Genomic DNA, 23,896 nt, shown 5'->3' with positions numbered 1-23,896 from the left:
CTGTCAAAACTTTAGGATCTTTTGTAGTAGCACACACTTGTCACTCCCTACTCAGTCTTGACATACTCATGTGTCTCCTGGCAAATCTTTTCATAAAGAAACAATGATTCTTCAGGCTTGAAAGAAAATCCAAAACCAGGAAATGTTTCCATTTTTCTATGGTTTTGCTGCATGGGTTTGGTGGATCTCAAGCAGTGTTGGGAGCTGAGCAGAATGACTTACATGAATGTATTGTAAATGCAGGCGAACCCAATGGGAAGAAATGACGATGTCTGACTTAATTCAGAAGGCTGAATTATTTCTTTATTATAGCTATGCTAAAATACATTAATATATTATATAAGAGGAGGATACTAAAGCTACATACTACTTTCTTTGACTCTAACTCTCTCACAACTCGTGACCCTCTCTTGAGAGTCCAGACACAGGTGGATTGGATTGGCCATCAGGCTCAAACAATCCTCACCAGAATCTAATCAAGCCCTCACGCCAAGTAAATAATTCTCCAAACACATTCCACATAGAAAAAACAAGGAGTAGAGATAGAAATTGTTTTCTCTTTCATTTCTCTCTTTGTACCTCTATGAAAAATCTTGAGAGGGAGAGAAATGTGCTTGCTACATGTATGTGCTCAAAGTACAGAAGAATTAATCCATACCTACTCCTGGCATTCACCTTCCAAATCTCTCTAGACAAGATTCTAGTTAAATTATTGAGTAAGTTTGACCACATTTTTGTTAGAAATGCGCTGCCTATTGGCATTGTCAGTTAAGAGAAACGGAGTCGGAGTAGAGGATCACTTTGCTGTCTCAGAGGGATCTTGCTGCTCTGTGGGCCTCAGGAATGTCAAAGGAAGAAGCTTTTCTAGCTTCCTCCTCCTCCATGCACATGCATACATTCATACAGCTAGAGAGCTAGTTCTAGTGCAATGCTTTCCTCCTGTTCAATGCTTTCATTCTCTGTATGGTCCCGTTTTTCTTTTCAGTTTCTGCAAATGATTCTTAACATACGAATCTTCAATGCTTTTTGCATAGCCCCATTTTAAAATCATAATGTTCTTGTTTTGCTGTAGGTTACATAGAATGAATTGCTTTGTTTTTCATTACCAATAGAAGGTAGAATCAATAAACCTCTGTCATTCAGTTTATATATAATTTTATTAGAAAGGTCTGTATGGAAGGAACTCTATCTCCAGGCTGAAAGTGTTCTATTTAAAAGGTTGCACTGGGACAATGAGTAAAACTAATATTTTAATGGATGACATCTATATTGTTTAACCAGTGTAACTGATGTTTCTGTTACTAATCTAAATTCTGAAGCCCAGCAGAAGAATGCAAGTGTGTTGCATTATGTAAATGATGTATAAGGTTCACACTGCTGAGAAAAAAAACCCTGAAATAGATATTGAATTGCTAACCCCAAGGCAAGGATCACCAGCTGTCTTTCAGCTCCATAAAGGAGTTGCTAACAGGAGCAGTTCATCTGACTCTCAGCACTACCATCACTTCTTAACTCTTCCAGTGCATGAATCCCCTATTGAACAGAAATAAAAATACTTAAGTTAGTATTTCAAAGCCTCTGTTTCTTTGAAATAGAAAAGAAAAGTAGCACATTTTTGTAAATCTGTGGGGGTTTTATGGTTATTAAACTAATACACTTTAGGCTATTTGGTCACATTAGTAACTGAAAAATTCAATAGGAACATGAATGTGTTATCACAGCTGATCTGCAATACTTCAGGTGTGTGAGACACAGTATATCTCATTATTATTTAGCCCCCTGAGGTATGCTAGGGTCCTCACAGAAGACACAATCCTTGATAAACAGCAAGTGATTATCATCTCAAGCTCTGGTCCCGCAATTTACTATAGGAGCAGTACTTCCATCTGTGCAGAGCCTTATCTGCTTCAAGGTTTCAGTCACATAAAGAGCTGTCTGCTGGAGGATGCCTGGCTTCAACAGTCCCTTGTTCTCTCGTAGATCCCTATCTGGGCAGAGCTTCTTCTGTGCTCAGGGCCTGAGACCTAAACCAGGATACAATTGGCAAATGTTGTTGTGCCGCGGGATCTGGGAGTTGCTGCGGGGAGGTGGGTGCATGTACATTCTGCTGGTTGTGTTTGTGCATTCTCCCTCGCTGCAGAAAGGAAGAGTGGAGGCTTTTTCTCACAATCAGCTTGAGTTCCATTTTTGAAGGAATACTGTACGGTATTTAATGAGGACCCATGTAATCAGGACACCTGCATTCCTGGTATGTTGCCCAGGGAACCAATTTACCCTAATGACAGTGAATGACATTTACTGCTGCTTAGACTAGGGCTTAATTTAAACAATAGTGCACCAGCAATATTTAACTTAATGGGGATGTATTGGGTTCATGCCAGTGGGTTAAGTAATGTTTAACTAGGTGTTAAATGGGTAATAAGAGAATAATACTTTGACTTATGTAAGGCCAATATATTCTACCTGGGAATATCCACGTATTAAAGAAATATTAAGGTACTATAACTCAGAATATCTGTTTTGAAAGGGAAATAATTTTTTCTCATTTTTCAGAGATGCACAGAAAACTGGGTTTGTCTAGCGTGTCCTCAGTTTGATATTCAGTAATGTATTGATGGACTTGTGAGTGAAGTATTCAATTCATTCACAGTTTGTGCCTGGGATTGATTTTGGCCCCATACTTGAATTTCATAGCCTTCTTTCACTGTCTCAGTTATGCAACAAACCTCCTTTTGTTTCTATTAAATCAAAAGCTCTTGAAATTGTATAAATCTTCAACATGACATTGTTCTCCACAAACAGTGAGAATAAGATAAACCCTGAAAAATATTGGTGTAATATACAATTGTAGGATTTTGGGCTTTTCTCAATTTCCAACACCATTAAGATAGATGTCAGAGTCCAGAGGCAGTGGACCATTGGTTAATCAAGGAAGATGGTTTAGAAGTCAAAACCATGCTTTTTTGTTGTGTTATTTCATTGTAAATCTTGAATTTAAAGGTACTGTGCAAACCATTGTGAAAACTACTGCACACAAGAAGCTAATTTCACAATGTTGCTACCCTAAATCCCAGTAAAATTCCAGACTCCTTAATACTGGAGACTTGGACTTGTCAGAGATGGGTTGTGCCCTGCCTGAAACTCCAGCTGTAAGCTTCCCTGCATGTGTGGTTTCAATTGCCTGCATGCCAAGGAATCAGAGCCCAGCTCTTGCAGTCCAGCTGTTTAATCTGGACTGCAGCTGCTAAAGCAGAAAAACATCTGCAAAGAGATAAGAAAGGTAAAAATACAGGCAGAACCATCATTGTTGAGAGAGGGTCATTAGTAGCTCAAGGGCTCTAGAAGAGAAAAAAGCAGCATGGAAAGGGATAGAATCTTAAAAGGGAAGGAGGAGTGAGGAAACTGGGGTCAAAGTCTATTGACCAATAAATAATTGCATTACACTTCTCAGATAAGTATATCCTGCTTGCTGTATCTCTTTGTGCTTGGCTAATGGTGCTCAAACACGTGATATATTGTCACTACAGGCCCCCAGGCTGTAATAGTTACCATTGACTCCATGATTCTCAGAAGGCTGATCAATCATTTTATTATTCTGTATTTATTAAGAAACCCATTGCCCTTACAGAGAGTCACGATACAGGTGGACCCAATTGGTCCTTCCATCTAAACACCATCACCAATGTCCAATTTAGAAACCACCCTTTGGTAAACAAATCTCCATAACATGTTCCACATGTTCACAACAACAGGTGCAGCCAGTAAAGATAAGAATTGTTTATCATCCTTTTCTCTGATCTACTCACAGCCTTTCCCAGAGAGGCCTGGGAAATTTGTGTGCTGCTCTCTGTAGCCAGAGAGCTGCTGCCACAGTATATGGTTTCAAAATATCAGCACCTTCAAGGCACCTCCAGCTCATCTCTGATTTTAGACAGTGCTGCTCTGCTTGTGGAAAACCTGTTGAATTGACCGGAAAATTCGTGGGGAAAAGGTTTGTGTTTCAATCTGATTTCATTTGGGTTTGTTCTCTCATGCTTCCACAAATGCAGCAGTTCTCAGATTACCATGGCAGTGCTGTACTTCCCTAAAATTAGGGATATCCCCACTATAGTGGTCTCAGAATCGTTAAGGTTGGAAAAGACCTCCAAGATCACCACCAGGCCCACTAGGCCATGGCACTGAATGCCACCTTCAGCAGTTTCCTGAACACTTCCAGGGATGATGATCCCTCCATCTTCCAAGGAAGGACATTCCAAAGTTCAACCAGCTTTACAGTGAAGGAATTCTTCCTGATGTCCAACCTGAACCTCTCTTGGCACAACCTGAAGCCATTTCCTTTTACCTTTACTAATTAATTAGATTAAAAGCTAGTATTCTGCCTACACCAGGACCAGAAGGGACTTGGATACTGTATTTTCTTTCTATATAACCAACATATGAATGATGTGTGTATACATATCTATATGCACATAAATAGAGATATGATACTGATGACATATAAATATTGCACATATATATATACATATATAAAAGTATTATATATGTATAAATATATATGAATATATAAAAGTCTCAAATATTTTTGAAGAAACAGAAATATAAAGAAAAAGTTAGTTATATTTAAAACTTCATGTTGACACCAAGAACCACTTGTAATGTTAAAATATTGCCAAATTGGAATATTGTAGCAAGTATTTTAAGTCTGGATTTATTAAGTATGTTTTTCTTTCTAAATAACAAACTATCTAATTGTGCTCTGCCCTAATTTTATAAAACAGACTCCTCAACTTTTTGATGAGAAGGAAGTTTGTTTCAAATGGAAATTAAGCCTCTTGCATGTAGTTGTAGTGAGATAGCTTTGAACTATTAGTGTATCTCAGTAAATTACTTATTTTTCATAGCAGTTATTAAAATTTTTGCAGAGAGAATATTGATTATAAGGTAGGTACAGCTAACAAAAATGTATTGTATTATGAAGAAATATTTGGGAAGATAAGTAGTAGAATTTTGTACCTTTAGTGGCAGCAAAGAGCACCAGAAAACTTAGTTTTAGTGATGTTTGTCAAATTTTTATGTGTTTTTTTTAGTTTGGAGTTTTTTCCTCCTCATAACACGAGGATGAAATGTGTTGCATTGTCTTCTGTAGATTTTAAGTGTCTTATTTGCTTAGTTGGGTTGGGTTTTTTTGGTGAGTTTTTTTTGTTTGTTTGGTTTGTTTGGGTTTGGGTTTTTTTTGTTTGTTTTGTTGTGTTTTCTTGGTTATTTTTTTTTGTCTTCAGAAACAACTTTGGGCTATGTGGTTACATATTTTCATATAGTGACTCATTATTTCAGCTCATGTGTTTTGTTTTGGTTTGGAGTATGAATTAATAAGGCATTTTGCCAGGCATATCTGCTTTCTTGCTCTAAAAAAAAAAAACCCTTGGACTGGCTGCAAGAATAGTGTAGCTTCAAAGTGGAAAGGATTAACTTCTCCTGTGCAAGAACCCCATTGAATTTAGTGAGTGGAAGCTAAGTCACCAGATTTGGAAAATGTATTTACACTGGGTTCTGTCTATGCCCAAGCAAACAGGGTGTCCATGTAGGGGAACCTGGTAGAAATCAGCTGAAAGGGAATTCTTCCTTCTACAAGAGAAAACCAGCACAGCCTGTCAGAGGATGAGGTAGTTAAACAACTTCTGATGTGGGATATCATTTTCCTTACATGACAGGATAACAATGAGAACCGTATTTCCTTACAGTGATAGATCCAAGACTTTCCCTGGTGACTTCTGTAATACATCAATTCCCTTGCATCAGCCAGTGATTACCAGAGTCCTTGTTCTTTCATGGAAAGCAGAGTAGAAGCTTGTGCTGTGATCTTTAGCCATTATTAAAGCCAGAAATTTGTGTGGAAACAGTTATTGCACCTTAATAAGTCTGCTACAAATACAAAAGAAGCACATTTTAATCTGTATGGAATGTAAGTACAGCAACAAGCATTTTACATAAATGTACAAAAAGTAAAGATCATTTAAAGCCAGGGGGGCTGAGGTTTGGTAGTCAAACAGGTTAGGAAGACATTGGGTACACTTTTTAAATGCATCTGCCTCTAGATGAAAACAGGATGTACTAAGGTCCTGACTGAGCTTGATATAAGCATCTCTAGTCTGCTTCATGAAATTATATCTGTAGGCAAACATACCCAATGTTTAATACAGAATTAAAATATTATATGCATAATATCATATAAATTATATATTGCTGTATAAAATATAATAATAATTTATATAACTATATATTACATATTACACATTGTGTATAAATGAGCAAGAGAAGTAATTTTGAGGATGACCCTCCACTCAAATTTGATTTGTTGAAAACAATAGTTGAAAAAATAGTTGTAGCTGTACTAGGAATCAATTTTGCAACCTGCTTGAGTCGGTATATTAGCACTGAGTATGACTCTTCCCTTACTGCTTAGAAGGATTTCTTCTTTTGTCCAGAAATAGCTTTTCATAGCTTCCCCCAGAAGTTATATTAATATCCTGCTTCAAGGCTTGACATATGAGGAGTTTACTGGGAAGATGTTTGCTGCATCAAATTGTACATCAGATCTTGGAAGGTTAAGAGAGTGTGGTCACTATTCTACTGATGGATGGGATAGGTCTGGCTATGACTTCATTAAATCTTTCTGTTCCTTTGGGTGAAAAAGCTTAAAGGGGTGTTATGGCTCACCTTGCTGATTAATAATAATTTTTTGTGAGGGACAGAAGTCAGTGATCAGTGCTGTGGAGAGTTGCAGGTGTACTGGAGTTTGCTTTTCCATAAACTGTGAAAAAATTGTACTTACAAATGAAAAAGATGGAAAACCCCTTTGTATGACAGAACATAATTTAGTAAGTCGTAGCACACCTTTGGTTCATGAGAGAGGGGGCTCTGCCAAGATCAACAGCAAGGTTCCCTCTGCCAGCACAAAGTATCATGTGCTGTTCTTTAATAGGGAGAGGAGCTGACAAGTGTCAGCCTGAGGCTCTCACCAGTTTGTATGGTGCCCACAAGGGAACTGTGTGACAGGTTCAGAGTTTGTGCTAATAACAGGAACAAGTGGAAAGAGTAGGTGATGGAGGGGGTGGAAATAAACATATGACTAAGCAGTGAGATCCTGTTCTTTCATCTGTTTCTTGAGGCAAAGAGTCAAGGGAGAAAAGACAAAAGTGAATAAGAGGATGATGTTTTCTCTGTTTATATGAAGTGTATTTCTCCCACATGAGTGATAATCCTGAGTCCTGGCAAGGAGCAAGGTGTTTTCCTTCTGTCTCGGCTTAGTGAGGTCTTAGGAAATGTTTTCCTCCTGGCATCATTTTCTCTAGGGTGGTACATGCTAGCACACTTTTCCAACAATTTATAAGCAAGTTAAGACAGAAGGTGTAACACTCTTGTTCACAATGATAGGGAATAGGGATTCCTTTGGCTGTGCCACAGATCATCTCCTGATATTCTATTTGGATTTCTGGAGCTCGTTCAGCTCTGAATCTATAGACATGGGTAAAAGGACTGCTGTTTGTCTCTGCTTTGTAGTATCTCCTTCAGAAATACATATTTCTTTGAAATAAATTTAAAATAAATAGGAATTCTTTGCAAACATTAAGAAACCCTAATGCTTATTGCAGATATTAAAAACACAGGCCCACAATTTTAGAGAACAGTGGGGAAATTTGCAGTTAAAAATACAGGTGGTTATTTCCAGTTTGAGTTATGTGTGATTGAGGTTTAAAAAACACAATTAAATGAATGTCTAAGATCAGTCTGCAACTTAGTATAGAATCCTTCTTCTCTCCAAAGTGCTGAAAAGGGTAGTATTATTTCTGTGAGAATTCAATACAGTTTGGTTTCCAGGGTCTTTTTGGTATAGAATGAGACTTTCCTGTTTGCTCTTCCTGCCCAGTTAGCATTCCAAGTTTCTGAGAGGAATAGAGGGATGTCTCCTGTTGTACCATGTCCATTCCTTTTTCATTAGCAGGTTTAATTTTACTTTTTTTTTTTTTTTTAAATTTTAATATTGGATGGTTCTCCTCAATGTTTTTTCAAAAATAATTGTTTTGAGTGGCAAGGACATGCAACTCCTGGTTATTCTTGTCAGATTAATTCTTGTTCAGCCCTTTGCACTATTTCAGAGCAGAATCTTGAAATGGAAGCACTCATGATAATAAAGCAATGTAATTAACTTTTATATGGCCCTGATCCACATTTTTCTGAAGTAAAACTCTTCATTGACTCTGGTGAGTCTTGGACTGAGCTGAAAAAGAAGGAAAATTAATGAAACTTTTAAGATTATTTTTTAAGGGCTTTTTTTCAGCTGTTTTAATGTAAGCAACTTGGAGACCTTCCTAATAGTGCAGAGGGAAGGGGGGGAGCAGTAATCTAACAATCACACAAAGACTATTTATTCTATAAGAAAACCACAACAACAAGAGATGGGAGAAAAAAGTAAGAGGAGGAAAAAGGATAAAGCTGCATGTTAAGTATGAGGAAAAATAATTTTCTTCATGAAAAGCTGCACATAAAGGAACTTGCAGCTCATATTCATGGTAGAGAATTTTTGGTTAAAAAGATTGACATTTTAATAAACTGATCTTAATTAACACTACTTTGAAATTCTGAGTTGTACGCTCCCTATCTCAAAACACTAGAACCAGTGGCTTTTTAAATAATTTGCTGCTTGTGGGTGATCTCTTTTTGAAACAAACCCAGACCCTCCAGTCACAATTTATTTTTTATTTCAAAAATGATTTTTACTAGCAAATTTTGCTTTGGTTCAAGAGAATTATAAATCATTATTACACAGCCAGACACTTCAAACATTTTGTAAGAGCTTTGTGACCAATGAAGCATCAAAGGCAATGCTGAAATCCATGATTACAGCATGGGTGCATGTCCATTCATTAATACATTAAAGTTCAGGACTCTAATGTTATTAATAGGATTTCCAGATTGTGGTGTACTTATCTCTTAAAAAGGCGGTTCTTCCTGTCACAAAAAACAAGAAGATTGTTCTTCATTAATGCCAATTTACGGAAACTTTATTTTTGTAGACAATTTAGGGCTGAAGAACTGAGATTTCTTAGTAGCTTTTGGCTATTATTTATTCACCAAAGACAGATGTAGCTTTTATTTCCTCTTCTATCTCCACCCCACTGTATTATTGGTAATGTGTGTAGGGAAGGAGGGAAGACAGGCAATTATCTATAGATACTTTTCTTGACCCCTTCATTTCTGACACTAAATTACACTTGGTGATCATGAATCTTTATGTAGCTTTCACTGTAATAAGCTCTTGGGAGACATATTTAGTATAGAACAGTATATTTTGGAATGTACTTCAAACACGAGCTAGCCCTTAAAGGCCCTGCTGGGTTCAGATCTCTATTGTATTAGATATTACATGGACCCGTAATAAGTGATGGCCCCTGCCCTTCAGCATTTACAACCCATGCAAATGAGTAGAGGAACAGAATAAATTAATTTGTTGTCTGGATTTTACTGCTGGGAACGAAGGTGTAAAGACTGAATGATTGGTTTAAATAGTGCATCAGGTCTGTGGTAGAACTGGGAAGTGACTCCCTTCCTCTTAAGGTCCCACCTAGTCATTTCTCTCTTCTCAGATATGAATGTGGGAAAAAAAAGGACTGATGTGCACCAAAATTCAAAGAATGCTATTACTCCAATTTGAATCTTGTGAAATACCTGGCTATATATTGAAATTTTTGGTGTTGTGTGATATTTGAGTAGATGCAATAGGAGATGCACTAGTTTTTTGTGCAAAACTGCTGGTGTAATTTGTTTATTCAGGGTCTGGGTTTTGAAAGTTGGGAGGTGCTCGCTCAACAGAATTCAGTGTTCTGTTCTCCTTTAGCAGTAATTGTTTATTGGGTACAGGTGTTTTTCAAAACTAACTTCTTCCTACCAGTAGAAATTCCCCTCCTTCTAAGCAGAGGAAGTTTCTTCGGTCTCAGTTAATTACCTTCTTTTATCTTCATTTCCTTCTTGCTTCTGACAAACATCCAAAAAAGAATTTTTAATTTTTTTAAATTATTTTTTTTTTAATTTTTCTTCTGGTTGTCATGTTGTGATACCACTTCTGTCTCTGGAAAAAGAACTTCACCTGAAAGCTCAAACCTCAGTAGCCACTGCACCTCTTTCCTGTATGCAGAGCAAACGTTGTACACATAACTCCTTCTGCTCCCAAATTTCTTAATAGGTTTGGGAGTAGGAAAGCTAAAGGATGGTGTAGGGGGTATGACTGCTTGAGTTCTGGGCAATTCTGGGTTTAGGAGGAGAATCTCAGGCCACAAGTATTTATGTTCACAGCTTCTTGTTACAGGCAAGTACTGAAATTGGAATTTCTCCCTTGTGGCCTGTCCCTTAACAACTGATTTGCTCCTCCAGGAGAAATGGCAGAGACTGGGAAGAGTTGTGACCTGGAGTTGTTGGAACAAATGTTCACTTTAATCAACCACTCTGAAGTCAAAAAGGGCTTTGGCAGGTGCCAGCTTGGCTGATGCTTGTTTTGGTAGGGAGAGCTGGGGATGTTGTGTCTCACCTGGGGTCGTTTCTCTCTTCAGATGGACTTTTCATGTGTGTAAGGTGGGCTAGAGCTGGTTGTGAAGGTAATGACACAGATGGCTTGCATTCCAGTTATATCCCTGAAAAGGGAAACAGAAGAAAGGCCTGGTTTAGGCTGTTTTGCTCTATTTCTGAAGCAGTTCCCTGCAAATTAGGAAAAATGCTTTATGCTAACTGAAATATAAAATGAGTTCTAATACATTTCCTTTGAGTCCTACAGGAGGCTTGAAATTTACTTGCAGAGGAAGAGGCTTTGATCCACATATTTTCATAAGTATTCATAAAGATACAGAATTAGAAGCTCCCCTTTATCCCCCTTTTCATGTGTGCTGGTTTTGAAACACATTTGAAGCTGTGGAATTGATTGAACTTCCAGTGAAGCTTCTTTCCAGAGATGTGTTAGACTAGAATGCAGGGTATCACAGGAAGGAAAAATATCCCACAGAGTGCTATTCCTCTCCATGCTCAGCTGGAGCAGTAGGGTATGGGGGAATATTGAGATATACAGACTCTACAACTGCTTTCTTAAACTACCTACATAAGTACTAGGGCTCTCATGTAAGAATTTCAGAGTCCTTGAAAAAGCCTCTTCCTGCTAAACCTGTATGTGGAAAAAGGACTGGCTCTTCACTGGTTTTTACCCCAAAACTTTCTCAAAGAGGTGATGGAATAAGACCCTGTTCTCTGTATTTCTTGCATGTATGTCTTTAGGTTGTAAGTTTGCTATTTGAATTGAATATCAAAGCAGATGTTCTTGGTTTTCTGAGCTAGCTGATTCTTCAATTTTGGTTTTCTTCCTATTCAGTCCTGGCTTAGGGCAGAGCTAGTCTAGACCTTTGAAAAGAGATCCCCTAAAACACACCTTTTCAGCTAGCTCTATTTCTAATCTCTCTAACTTGCTTAGAACAGAAGTTGTTATTGGAAATAATTCAAATCTCAGAATAGGCAATTTTAGGTCTACCACCTAGAGTCAAGGATGTTTCAAACCTTAGGCAGAAAATTGCACAGAAAGGAAGGAGTAAGGAATGTCATAATGACAAAGGAAGTCTGACCACATCAATGTAGAATGTGAATGCTATCTGACTGTGCTGACTTGGTTCCTTAAAATAGAATGAATGCGGTATTGTGTCTCTAAATCTCTCTTTCATATATTCTGTTTATTCTGCTGTATATCTGGCATTTTATCCTGCCTAGAATATTATTTCTGGGATTAATATCAACTGTATTAAACTGATGCAAAAAAAAAAAATAAATAGGCTTCAAGTCTTCTATGTCAGATTCTTAGAGCTTTGCCATAAATTTCTGGTGTCACCCTCTGTAAATGATTTGGCCTCTTAATGCATTAATTCCTTTCTGTTAGGTGAGAATATTAAATTCTGAATCTCACAGTGTGGTTGTTGAGATGAATGCAATATAAAGTAAATGCCATGATTCTGAGGACAATGCAAGCACTTTAAATAGAAGACAGAGCTTTCCTGAGAATGACCATAATTTTCCTATACCTCTCTTTCTATGTAGGCAGTAAAAGAGAAAATGAGGCACTGATAAATGTCAGGTGAAGCTAATCTGCAGTACAGTCAATGGCACATCTCCTGACTTTGGCCTTCTTTACCCTTTCAGTACCTCTTTCCACTTGCAGAAGCACAGCAGTCCCTCTTGTTTACTTATTTGTTTTCAATTGTTTTGGTTTTTCCCAAACCAATAAAATATTTAAACACAATAAAAATGTTTATTAGAGGCAAACAGAACAGTAACTATGTTTAAAAAGGAAATGTACAAAACCACTGTGAACAAATCTTACTCCCAGGTGTTTCCTTGATGCCAGCCATGAAAGCTGGAGAAGTATTCATTATAAACTATCAGTTCTGCCAAGATCAAGGGTAGATTCCTGGAGTGAGCAGCACAAAAGGCAAAATGAAAGGATCTCCTCTTCTGTTACAGATAGTTCTACATATACATATGTATGTGCATGTATGTTTGTGCATATGCATGTGTTGGTTTATACACAGTCTATAGAAATCAGTACTGCTATCATCTTCTTTTGAAAATATTCACAAAAGTGTGCTCTTTGAAATGTGAATATCAAAAGAATTCTTTTCTCCATTGTGAGGTTCCCAGAATAAAACAACTGTAGGGAAAATTTGACCAACCCACTCACGTTAGTGCCTATTTGAACATGCAGCCTTTATTCTCCACTGAATATACTGAGCCTTTGGTTACTATTCAGGTTCTGTTTCTCAAGCCGGTGGTGTATGAATATGTGAGGGGCTGGAAAATACACTCTACACATCCTCACTCCATACTCATGTACGCACACACTCCCACACCCACCCCCTGCAAGAGCTTCAGGGTGTCATCACTAAGGTACACTTGGAAACAGGTCCTGAAGTTAGCATCCAGGGGCACTAAATACTAAGTACTTGGTTATGAGGGTGTTTAATTTTACACCTTTCAGTTCTGACCACGTGGTCTGTAGTCTTCATCCCAAGTCTCAGCAAAGCAGGAATTCACTACAGGACACAAGGCAGTATTTGCTGCTTTCATTAGCATTTAGGCTATTTGACTTTTGACAGTCCAAGTGTCTGCTTGGAGTCCTGAAAAACTAGCCTGGGCAGCCCTCTTTTATCAAGCTACCTCATACTGGGTGTCCTGAAAAGGAATAAACTATTTTTTATTTATCTCTAGAAAATGCGATACAATTCCTTGTACATGTGCTGGAAAGGGCCTTAAAGATCATCCAGTTCCAACCCCGTGCCGTGGGCAGGGACACCTTTCACCAGACCAGGTTTCTCAGAGTCCCATCCAACCTGGCCTTGAACACTGCCAGGGATGGAGCATCCACAGCTTCTCTGGGCAAATTATTACAATGCCTCCCTACACTCATGGAAAATAATTTCATTATAATATCTGATCCCAAGCTTTCCTCTTTCAGCTTAAAGCCATTCCCCCTTGTCCTATGACTACATGCCCCTCTCAAAAGTCCATCTGTTCTGTATTTTTTTTATTTTTAATAGCCTCCCTTTAGGTGCTGGAAGCTTGCTGCAAGGGCATCCTGGAGCCTTCCTCTTATCCAGCTGAGCAGGTCTCTCAGCCTGCAGTAGGTGTTCCATCTCTTCAATGAAAATGATATTTAAGAGCTCCAAGACAAAACCCTGGGGGCCATCACTTGTCACTGGCCTCTACCTCAACACAGAGCCATTGACCACAACTCTCTGCATCCATCCAGCCAATATATATTCTACCAATATATATTCTACCATGTATCTATTCATCCGTGTCTCTCCAGTCTGAGATAAGGATGCTGTGTGTGGCTGTGTCAAAGGCCTTTCAGAAGTCTGGGTAGGTGATGTCAGTCTGCCTCCCCTTGTCCTCTGTTGTCATCACCCCAGCACAGGTGGCCGCCAGACTGGCCAGGGAGGATTTGCCCTTAGCAAAGCTGTGCCAAGGCACCTTTGTGTGACCATGCTAAAAATTGGGTTGGTCCTCAGTGAAAAAAAGCAAACAAAGCAAATGTCCCACTTCTGTCTCAATCCAGTTGTTTTAAGCAAGATCTCTTCAGATCTCTAGATCTCTACCAAGATCAAGATCTCCACCAAGCAATTGTAATGGCACCACTGACAAGGCGGTGGCTGATAACTAAGGGTGAAGGAGGAGGAATTTAAGTGTGGGGGTGGTTTTTGTGGGGTTTGGATTTTAGTTTTTTGGGTGACTTTGTTTCTTTTTTTTTTTTTTTTCATGGTTGTCTTTCTTTTTCTGGTCCTTTTTTTTTTGTCAGCTCTGAAACAAATGTGATACAGAACTACTTTGTTAGTGCTACGTAGGCGGTGTGATCTCCCTATTAGCATATTTTAGTACCATACTAGCTCCAGATGCTTTTGTTGATGAGAATGGTGTGCAAAAAAAATGGGAAGACTGATTTCTCTGTGCCTTGCTTAATGCTTTCACATGGGCCACAAAGTGGTTGCACAGCAGTGCCATTCTTATCTGAGCTAAAAAAAGACTTGGCTTCTCATTAAGTATCACAGAGCATCATGCCCCTAAAACTTTCATACATTTAAAAAGCAGAAGCCAATCTGATTTTAAAATTAGGAAAATATTTGTGAGAACCTGACTAATTCTTCAGTTTATCTCATTTAGCTTACACTGTTTGCCTTCTGATGTGTTATAAAGTATCTGCCTCGCTTAATTTCTAGGCCCTTTCATGCTACCCAGTGTGATAATTCATAACATTTTGCTCCTACTTAGAGTTTGGTGGTTTCAGTACAAGACAGGACAGCTCTTTGGCTCAATCAGGATGAGTTTTTTCATAGGTGATTAGGGTATCCAGTAACCTTTTGCTGGTGATGGTGAACATTTGACAGCTTGTGCAGAATCATGAGTTTCTCAGAAGAGTCTTTTGCATTGTAGCTTTCAGGGCAGAAACCAGCATATGAAAACATGGAAGGGTAAACAGCAAGTGAGAGCAGAATGAAAGAGTTTGTCTTGCCACTGTCCACAGGCTCTAAATTCTGTAGCTGAAACATAATTTCAAGCTGCTGTAAATTTTTGAATTGCTAGGAAGAAAGCTCTTAGACAAGTATGTCAAGAACTTGTTTCTAAAACAAAACCCAGGAAAATAACATCTGTATTTCTAAGTATGGTAAAAGTGTGATCAATTAAAGTGTTAAACTCTGATCTAAGGAAAATTATCCTGAGTGAAGAGTTGACAAAAGGTTTTAAAAAAATAAATATGGCCTTCCAGTACCTTAAGGAAACCTAGAGAAAATATGGAGAGGGACTTTCTACAAGGGCATGTAGTGACAGGACAAGGGGCAAAAGGTTTAAAATGGAAAGAAAGTAGATTAGATTAGGTATTAAGAATTAATGCTTTGCTGTGTGGGTGGTGAGACACTGGAAGAGATTGCCCAGAGAAGTTGTGGATGGCTCATCCCTGGAGGTGTTCAAGGCCAGGCTGGATGGGGCTCTGAGCAGCCTGGGATAGAGAAAAGTGTCCCTGCCATGACAGTGAGGTGAAAATATGGGGTCTTCAAGAACCCTTCCAACCTAAGCCATTCTATAACTCTGTGTGTTAGTTTTCATCCTGAGCTGGCAATCTCTCATATTTGTTAAAAAACCTGAAAACCTTGAGTACATTGCCTAGTTTTTTTCAATATACTGCTGGCTATATTTGTGTTCTAGAAGGCTCAGCCCCCTCATGCACCTGGATTTTCTTTGCAAAGGGAATTTGGTGCACAAGGAGGGAGGAATTCCTGGTTGGTGCCTGGGGTCAAATAGGTCTGGACAGCTGGAGAGGCTGAGCCTGAGCACAGACACAGGATTGTGCCCCTTAGTCTCATCAAGCAGGACCTGCTGTTGGTCCAGTCCCAGGGACTGCTGTGGGTGCCAGCTTAGTGGTGGAAATTTGATATCACATTACTGTTTATTTGTGTAAAGCACATAGGAAAGCTGTCAGTGCTTTTAGGATAGTGCAAATTATGGTCCAGTACTGGTTGCAACAAATACTGTAGAAATTTAGAGAAAGGGGACAAACAAGTAACTGAGATTTCACAGCTCGAGGAATTACTGCTCATTACCTGTGTGTGTGTTCTAACTGTGATTCCAAGGTAAGAGATATTCCATATTAGAATACCTTGATTCAAACTAGCAATTTGGTTAAAATAATCTACTTTTATTTACAGTAGCAGTGAATCAGAAGTGTACTGTGATCCATTAATGCAAGTCAGCACCTAAGTGAGGAAATTTCTGAGTTGTGCTAATTGTAGTTTGCAGTTGCCTGTTCATGCCTGAATTTGCCACTTTTTTGGGCACTTTCTTTTTTTTATCATGTTTCCTCTCATCAGATTTTGGGAATAATCATTTCCTACAAAGAAACATTTAAGAAACATTTTAAGAAAGGAGTCCCTAGGCTTGATTTCAGGCAGTTGTGCTGTGTTGATCAGCACTGGATATCTCAGTGTAGTAGAGTAAGAGCACAACTCCAACATGATTATTGCAGTTAAAATGTGATGATAGCACCTGTGAAAATGCACCCAGCCCATCAAGGAGCATGCAGGATTGAAGTGAACAGTTGCACTGGCAATAGAGACTGGTGATCAAATATCATCTAGCAGCCTAAGTACAGACTGAGGATCTGAAAAGCATCCCAAGCACATGAGGGAGTCTTTGTTTTCTCTTTCTGCTCTCCTGTCACCTTCCCCATTATTGAAAGTAAAATTTTTCCTCTGGGTTTGTTGTGACAACATCTCTGAGAGTTTACAAAAATGATTTTTGGTGTGAATCTTGTCACCTTGCTTGACAATTTTCTTGCCTCTTTATAGTGTTCTGTGGGGTAACGTAAACTATATTTGAGTGGTTCTCACTTTTGAGAACATGTGCCTCAAGGGGTATGTAAAGAAAGGAGATTAAAAAAAAAGAATTAAATGAAATGCACAGCAGTCTGACCAGGAGCTGCAGGAGGGCGGGGGGGAGGCTGCATTACTTTCCTAAATTCTTTGGCTATAAATGTTGGCTAGGAGCTGCTGAACACAGTCAAATGCATCATCAATGGCAACGTGTGATAGAAAACTTTTTTTTTCTTCAAAAATTTCTATAATCATGTAATTTTTACTGCACATTGGCAGAAAGGTGTAATAATCTGCATTACAGGGAACTGTGGGACAATACAAGTTCTCTCAGTAACAGCACTTCTTAGGAATGGAGGCAGTGCCATGAATTTGACTTGTTCGTGTTAAATTAATATTTGTCTCTCCCTGCACCATGGTTCTTCTTCACTGAGAGAATTTTTCCCCATTTCTTGTTATTCCAGAGCCATGAGCGTTGTTTGAGGTTGCTCTGTTATGGAGGCAAACTACACAGAGTAAATGAGGTGGGTGCCCAAGCTCACATCCTGACTCCATGCTGTCCTAGGTGCAAATTACTTTGAAGAGTGGTTTTTCTTCATATTGAAAACGTGGGGCTGAGGAGGAATTTGTATCACCTTGTTTCAGCTGAGAGAGATGAGGAAGGTGTTTGAGAGGTGGAGGTTTTAAAATGGAGTTCCTTTATGAAGGGGCTCTGATGGTTCTGCAAGAAGGAACTAGTGAATACAGATTATAAATCTATTCAAGTAAAAGTGAATTGTGAGCATAAATTAAGAAAAAATAATTCTGAATTTTGGGATTATTTATTCTCAGGATATTTGTTAACAAAATTTGAAAATGTATTTCTGTGATGGTGGTTTAAGTAAAATGATGAAAATCTGAATTCTGGATTCACTAGCACATATAATCTCCTTATATTCTGACTAGCCCAAGAGCAGGCTGACTTGTACAGTAATACAGAACTCAACATGAAAGAAGTAGATGAAAGGTATTGGATAAAAAAACCCCTTGAATGAAATGAGAATTCACGGCCATACAAATAAATGGATAATCTGCAATGCATCTAAAATCAGCACTATATGTGAAGCTCTTTTTATTAGTGTAACTTTGATGAAATTTAAAAAAATATCTAAAATTTCATTTTTTCTGACTTTAAGAATGCCAACAATTCTGCAGTAAGAGCTGAGGCCAAAGCCTTTTACCTACAGCTGGTAGGCATGGATAAGTTTTTTTCTAAATGTTGTAAGTTACTGACTGCTTCCCAAGGACTGGGACTCTGAACATCCTTCTTACATGTATTTACAAGCAACATAGGTGTAAGATATTACTATTAAATGGTTATTAATTCTTCTGCACTTTTTTTCAAATTTTTACTCACATGTGTAGTGTATCAAGAAGGTGCCAGTCATTGTTTTATTTCTATTTGAAGATTCCTTGCTCTTTTAAAATTTTCTTTACTTCAGCCATCTACAGGAGTGTAATTTTTTGTTAATTTTCTTTACTAAAGCCACATTGCCATTCTCTGAGAGAAGGAGAGGGAGGATCTCTGGAGGAACACAGCACATTCTGAGCCCTGGCCTTGCCTGTGAAAATCCCAACAAAACTCAGTTTTGGGGGACTGGCAGTGGGTTCAGTAATGTTCTTTGCACCCTTCAAGTTCATTCATACAATTGTGCCAGATTTAGAGTTGTCGAGTGCAGGAGATGTACCCTAATGGAGAAGAGGGAGGTAATTCAAATGTGGTGGTGCACTGCTCCACTCAAAAAGAAATTTCCTCACTGTAGTACGCACCATCCAAAAATCTCACTGCAAAACACTGTTTCTGTCTTGCCAGAAGGCATTTACAGAGGTGCAGGGACACTACATTTTTTTGGTGTTGTCCTGCAATGTTTTGGTGGCTCTCAGGATACACATAAAGTTTTTAAATACTGGAATGTCCCTTCAGTATTAGGACATGTAGGCTATAGGGTTATTCTGAAAGAACTGAAGGATGTAAAAGTATTTCTTTTCTATGTATGGAAATATGTGGGAGTGGTCATCTGCTCTGTACCTCTTTTATTTTCAGAGGGGAACATATTTCTCAATACTGTTTTTTTTGCTTTTAAACATCTGCTTTTGTGAACAAGGGCACAGGGTTTGCTATTTTTTCTTTCAGATAAGGCAACAAAATAATTTTGTTGTTATTAAGAAATAGAGCAAAAGATATTCAAGTTGGTAAGAATGAAATACCTCCTGGGAAACAAAATTCATAGTTAAAAATAAATTCATTGTGGAAAGTTCTGCAAAAGGATCTTTTCAAGTTTATGGCAGAGAATGAATCTGTATCCTAAAAAAGAATAAAGTCAGCAACTGTATGCACTTTTCACGACTCTCATGTAAAACCTGGCAAACAGATTATTTGTTGGCTTAGTAGATTAGACATGAGGGCTTCTGTAAATTAAAAACAAAAGCAGCTTTGGAATGCATTTCACTGTCTCAGTTGGAATACAAAGATCTGTTTCCCTCCACTCCTTCTTTTCCTTAGCATAATTAAAAATAAAAAAGTGTGCAGAACCATATAAATAAAACAAGGGCTGGGATGAAAAAAAAAAAAAATCTTCCTTCAAAGAGATGTCAGCAATCACAGATTTCATTTGTCTGTGCCAAGAAATGTTCTTATATGTAGGTCTGAATGTAGTTTATTCTTGACTATTTATGGAAGTTATGCTCTTAGAGACCTTAATATGTAATAAAAAAGGAAAATCCTTAATTAAAATCTGTTTTAAATGATGCTTAGCTTAAAAGCTTTCAAATACTCCTCTAAGCATTACACAATGTTCTACTCTTTTTGTTTTCCAGAATTTCTCTCTGGTACAAAATAGGTTATATTCTAATTATATAGAAAGTTATTGTAATTTACTTCAGGAAAATGTGAATGCATTCTTCATGGGCAAAATAAGTTACTTTGAAATTCTGAGAAAATCCTTTGGCTATGAAAATTCTCCTAAAGTTTGTAACCCAAAAGAGACCAGAGTCTGTAGTAAGGAATATAGAAAATATTAATATTAGAGAAAACTGTTAAAAATCATTCAAGCAAAGAGTAAAAGCACACAATCCAGGAGTGTGAGTGCCTGAGGACAGGCCAGAACTGTGCCTTGGCATATTATGCAATTACTTTTTTATTAAGTGAGAAATTTAGAATTTGCCATAACTCAGAAAATACAGATTCTGACCAGGATAACTTGTAAGAGATGTTTGCCCGATGTCTCTTACACATTTCTGATTGTACAGAACTGTTTTTTCAATGCATATTATTTCCCTTGGATTTGATTTCTCTTCTCATATTTAATTTTGGGCGGAGTCTTGTCAGACCAGGATGGTCAGAGCATGATGAGTCAAAGCAAATCTGGGGTTCCCAGGGATCAGTCTTTGCTCAGCCACAGAAGCAGCTCAGAATTTCCTCTGGTCCCACCAGAATTTCCCTGGTTCTGCAGGGCTCCATTCTGCTTGAGAAGAGGGTGTGGAGGGAAGAAAAATAACAGTGATGTTGTTCCCCTGGAAGCCACCTGTTCTAGGCACATCCCAGCCCATGTTTCCATCTTGTAACCTTGCTAATCTTTCACAGGATGCTTCTGAGGGACATCAGAGGCATTGCTTTTGTTACTTTGTCATTTGCAGAATTTATTTGCAGTTCTCAAGGTAATCCAAAATAGTTTTAAATTTGTTTACTGTTTGTGGAAAAGTGGAACACCAAGTGGGGAAAATAAAGTCCTCTAAAGTCCTGTGGAAATGTCATGGACACAGATTAACAGCTTGTTGGCAGGTTTCATGTGTGGCATCATTTTTTCCTCCCACTTTTTCAGGACTTTATAGAAGGAGAAAAAAATGATCAGGGCTTCAGGATGTCATATGAGCAATACAAAATCAGTTTTTGAATCAGTAGTTGGGAAATGTCTTAGGCAGTTTGAGTTAACAGATTTATCTGGCCTGTTATCAGGCATTTTCCATTCAAGGCAGTAATTCTCAAGGATATTCTTGATTTTGATTGAATGTTTTTTTATCTGTGAACACTACAGTCTTTATGTCAAAACTAATACTCATTTTCAGTTCTGGGCCAACTGGCAGATCCAAATACAAATATTACTAATTGGCTGCTCATAAGCCTTTCTAGCAATTAATTCAGTTATAAATGATTCAGACCTTTCTGTAACCCAAATAAGATTCATGCCTGCTTTATTTTTCACAGAATTATTTCATGCTAGAAAAGGATGTGTAACAAACTGTTGTTGAGAATGGGGGAAATCAGATTTTTTTTTTTTTTGACAGTCCTCATTACCTCTTCTGCAGTTTAGCAGACAGATGATAAAAAGTAACCTTTATTGTAAAGCTGTGCCATGTTCTTATAAAAATGGAAGAAATGTGGTTCTGTAATTTCCAATCTCTGCACACAATATCACGTCAGCAACTTTAAAACTTAAAGAAAGAATAAGGAAAGGTGACCTGGGAAAGAGGTAAGATTTTAACCCTGATCACTGATAAAATGATGAATCAAATCTTCAGTAAAAATTATTTGTTTAGTGTAAGAAAACACACTTACACATTCGTATGTTGCTATTAGTTTTCCAGGTAAATATTTTCTCATCTAAATCACTGAATTTTGTGGCTGCGAGTAACGATGTGTGCATTTCTTCACTTCATTTCTATATGGTGACAAACTCTATATGGTCCCTAATGGGTCTCTGTCCCTATGGATCCTGTGGCAGTCTCTGCAGACACAGAGCCATTTCATCCCTGTATTCCAGCCAGATTTACAACTGACTGCATTTCCTCCTCTAAACTGCCTTGCAGTCACTCTTAGCACAGTGTTCCTTCTCTTCTTTTTCCAGTTTGAAACTGTGCTGAACTAGACAGCTGCATTCCAACTCTGTGACATCTACATTCTGGGGATGGCTTGGCCCTCATCCATCCAGGGACCACCACTTCCTTTTTGGACAAAGGATATTTGGCATCAATTTGGCTTCTATTTATTTCTGAATTCCTCTAGTCTCTGTAGCATTGCATGGCTGGTTGCTATTTGTTCCTACTCCTACTTATTATGAGTGAAATTCAGAGCCCATTAATGCTGGGATCACAACATTTGTCCACTTTTAAATTTTTTTCATGATTGTCAGAAATTGCAGGTCTGGCTGGTCGTGCCATGAACTGCTCAGAGTCACAATAGGATCAGAGGAAGGTAAAAAGAAGTAGCATCTGTAGGCTAGGAAAAACAGCAAGCCCACCTGTGACCAGTAGAAGTCACACAAGTCTCTGCACTGTCTTCTCATGCAAAAAAGGCACAAACAATAAAATGACAACCAAAGCAAAGATTCCTGTTTACTTTAGCCATTCCTCTCACTGTAATTTTGATAAAGATGCAACAGGGTCTTTTCTAGCACCTCTTAGAAAGTTCAAGAAGAGGCAGAGGATTTTCAATAGTGTTTTATTTCATTGGGGTTTATTTCTCTTATGTGATAACCTGGAGAGTAAAGGGGCATTGCAGAAGCAGAGTTGACTACACAAGGCTATTCATTGCAGCTCTGTTGCAGTGCCTAGAGTTTTATCAGACTAGGGTGGAAGCCAAACCAAGACAACATGCAGTAAATATAATGTTAAATTCTTGCCATTTACTTCTCGTATGTACTTTTTTTTCAGGGATATTTACAGCTTATTACAACTTATTCAATTAATATCTGGCTCAGAGGTTATGCTGTTATTCACATTAAGTCAAACCTTGCTTGATTTAGTAAAGTCTGAGACAACATACAGGTTTGATAGAGAGGAAATGAGAGTTCATGCACATCTCTGTGCAGGCAGCTTAAAAGAAAAAAAAAAAAAAAAAAGAAAAGAGAAATTTAGTCTCTTTTTGCAAGTAATAAATTTCTATGTCTATCCTGCATTGTGAATTCCCCTTGGAAGATTTGGGAAGAAAATGCTACTGTGATTGTAGAAATCTTAGTATCTTAAGTAGACTGCTGGCTCCTCTTTGGGTAGAGCAGACTTTGGGCTTGTATTTTGCCAAAGGCCTTATTTCATGTCAGAACTGTATTTTTTTTTCAAGATAAAAGTCTTTAAAAACTTTGCAGTGCAAAAAGCTTCTTTGCAGACATACAAAACTATCCAGTTTGGCACATGTTTGTCCAGAAACGCTGAAAGAGATAGGACCCAAAGACAGAGCTTAATCTCAGGTTGGAGAAAATATTTATATCTCTATTGTAATTCTCTGGCTCATGACTGCTTGAAAAGTAAGTGCTGGCATAACCATAGCTACCATATAACCACAGCAAAGAAATCATTCCCCATTTAACTCCCAGCTGTGCCTGTGATATCAGTCCTTTAACAGATAAAGAAAAGGTGTTTCCAGACCTATGACTGATTCTCAGTAGCAGCTTTTGCTCATTTAAAGCAGAACAGTGAACATCTGGACAAGTTTTTAATACTCTTTTTTTCTTCAAAACACAGGCATTGCCTCCCTGATTCATACATAAAAAAGCTGTGGCACGATTTTGCACCTTTCATTTAAACATTTTTTTAATGGATGGGACTATAAATCCTCATTGTCTGAATTGCAGGCATGGTTAAGGGGGATTAGTACGATGCTTAAATTGAAAATGGCTCTTTTTAGGTACACTCTTTTGTTCTTTTTAGGTTTTCCCCCCTGTCCTTCCTTGTTCACAGTCACAGAATCATAGAATTGTTTGGGTTGAAAGAGACCTTACTTGTCATCTCCTTCCAACCCCTTGCCATGGACAGGGACACCTTCCACCAGATCAGGCTGGTCAGGGCCCCATCCAACCTGGCCCAAATGTTTGAAATTGATTATTAATAGAGTTTTGGAACAGATAAAACTGAGTTAATTAGTGCATCTTTAATTGGTGGTAATTAGCTCTATTTATCTATAACAAACAACCTCGCCT

General features: G+C 38.1%; 1 long non-coding RNA gene across 1 annotated transcript in view; it reads left to right on the top strand.

The window, feature by feature from the left end:
* The first annotated feature begins 3,222 nt into the window (after positions 1-3,222).
* LOC146767304 (uncharacterized) overlaps positions 3,223-23,896 on the top strand; it is a 48,190-nt gene continuing 27,516 nt past the window's right edge. Inside the window, exons 1-2 of the long non-coding RNA XR_014955955.1 lie at positions 3,223-3,991; positions 17,411-17,470. This is a non-coding gene — a long non-coding RNA (uncharacterized LOC146767304). The remainder of the gene's footprint in view (positions 3,992-17,410; positions 17,471-23,896) is intronic.

Source organism: Lonchura striata, chromosome 5 (assembly GCF_050655825.1).
Source record: "Lonchura striata isolate lonStrDom1 chromosome 5, ASM5065582v1, whole genome shotgun sequence".
NCBI classification, from domain to species: domain Eukaryota; kingdom Metazoa; phylum Chordata; class Aves; order Passeriformes; family Estrildidae; genus Lonchura; species Lonchura striata.
This window is presented reverse-complemented; position numbering and strand designations above follow the sequence as displayed.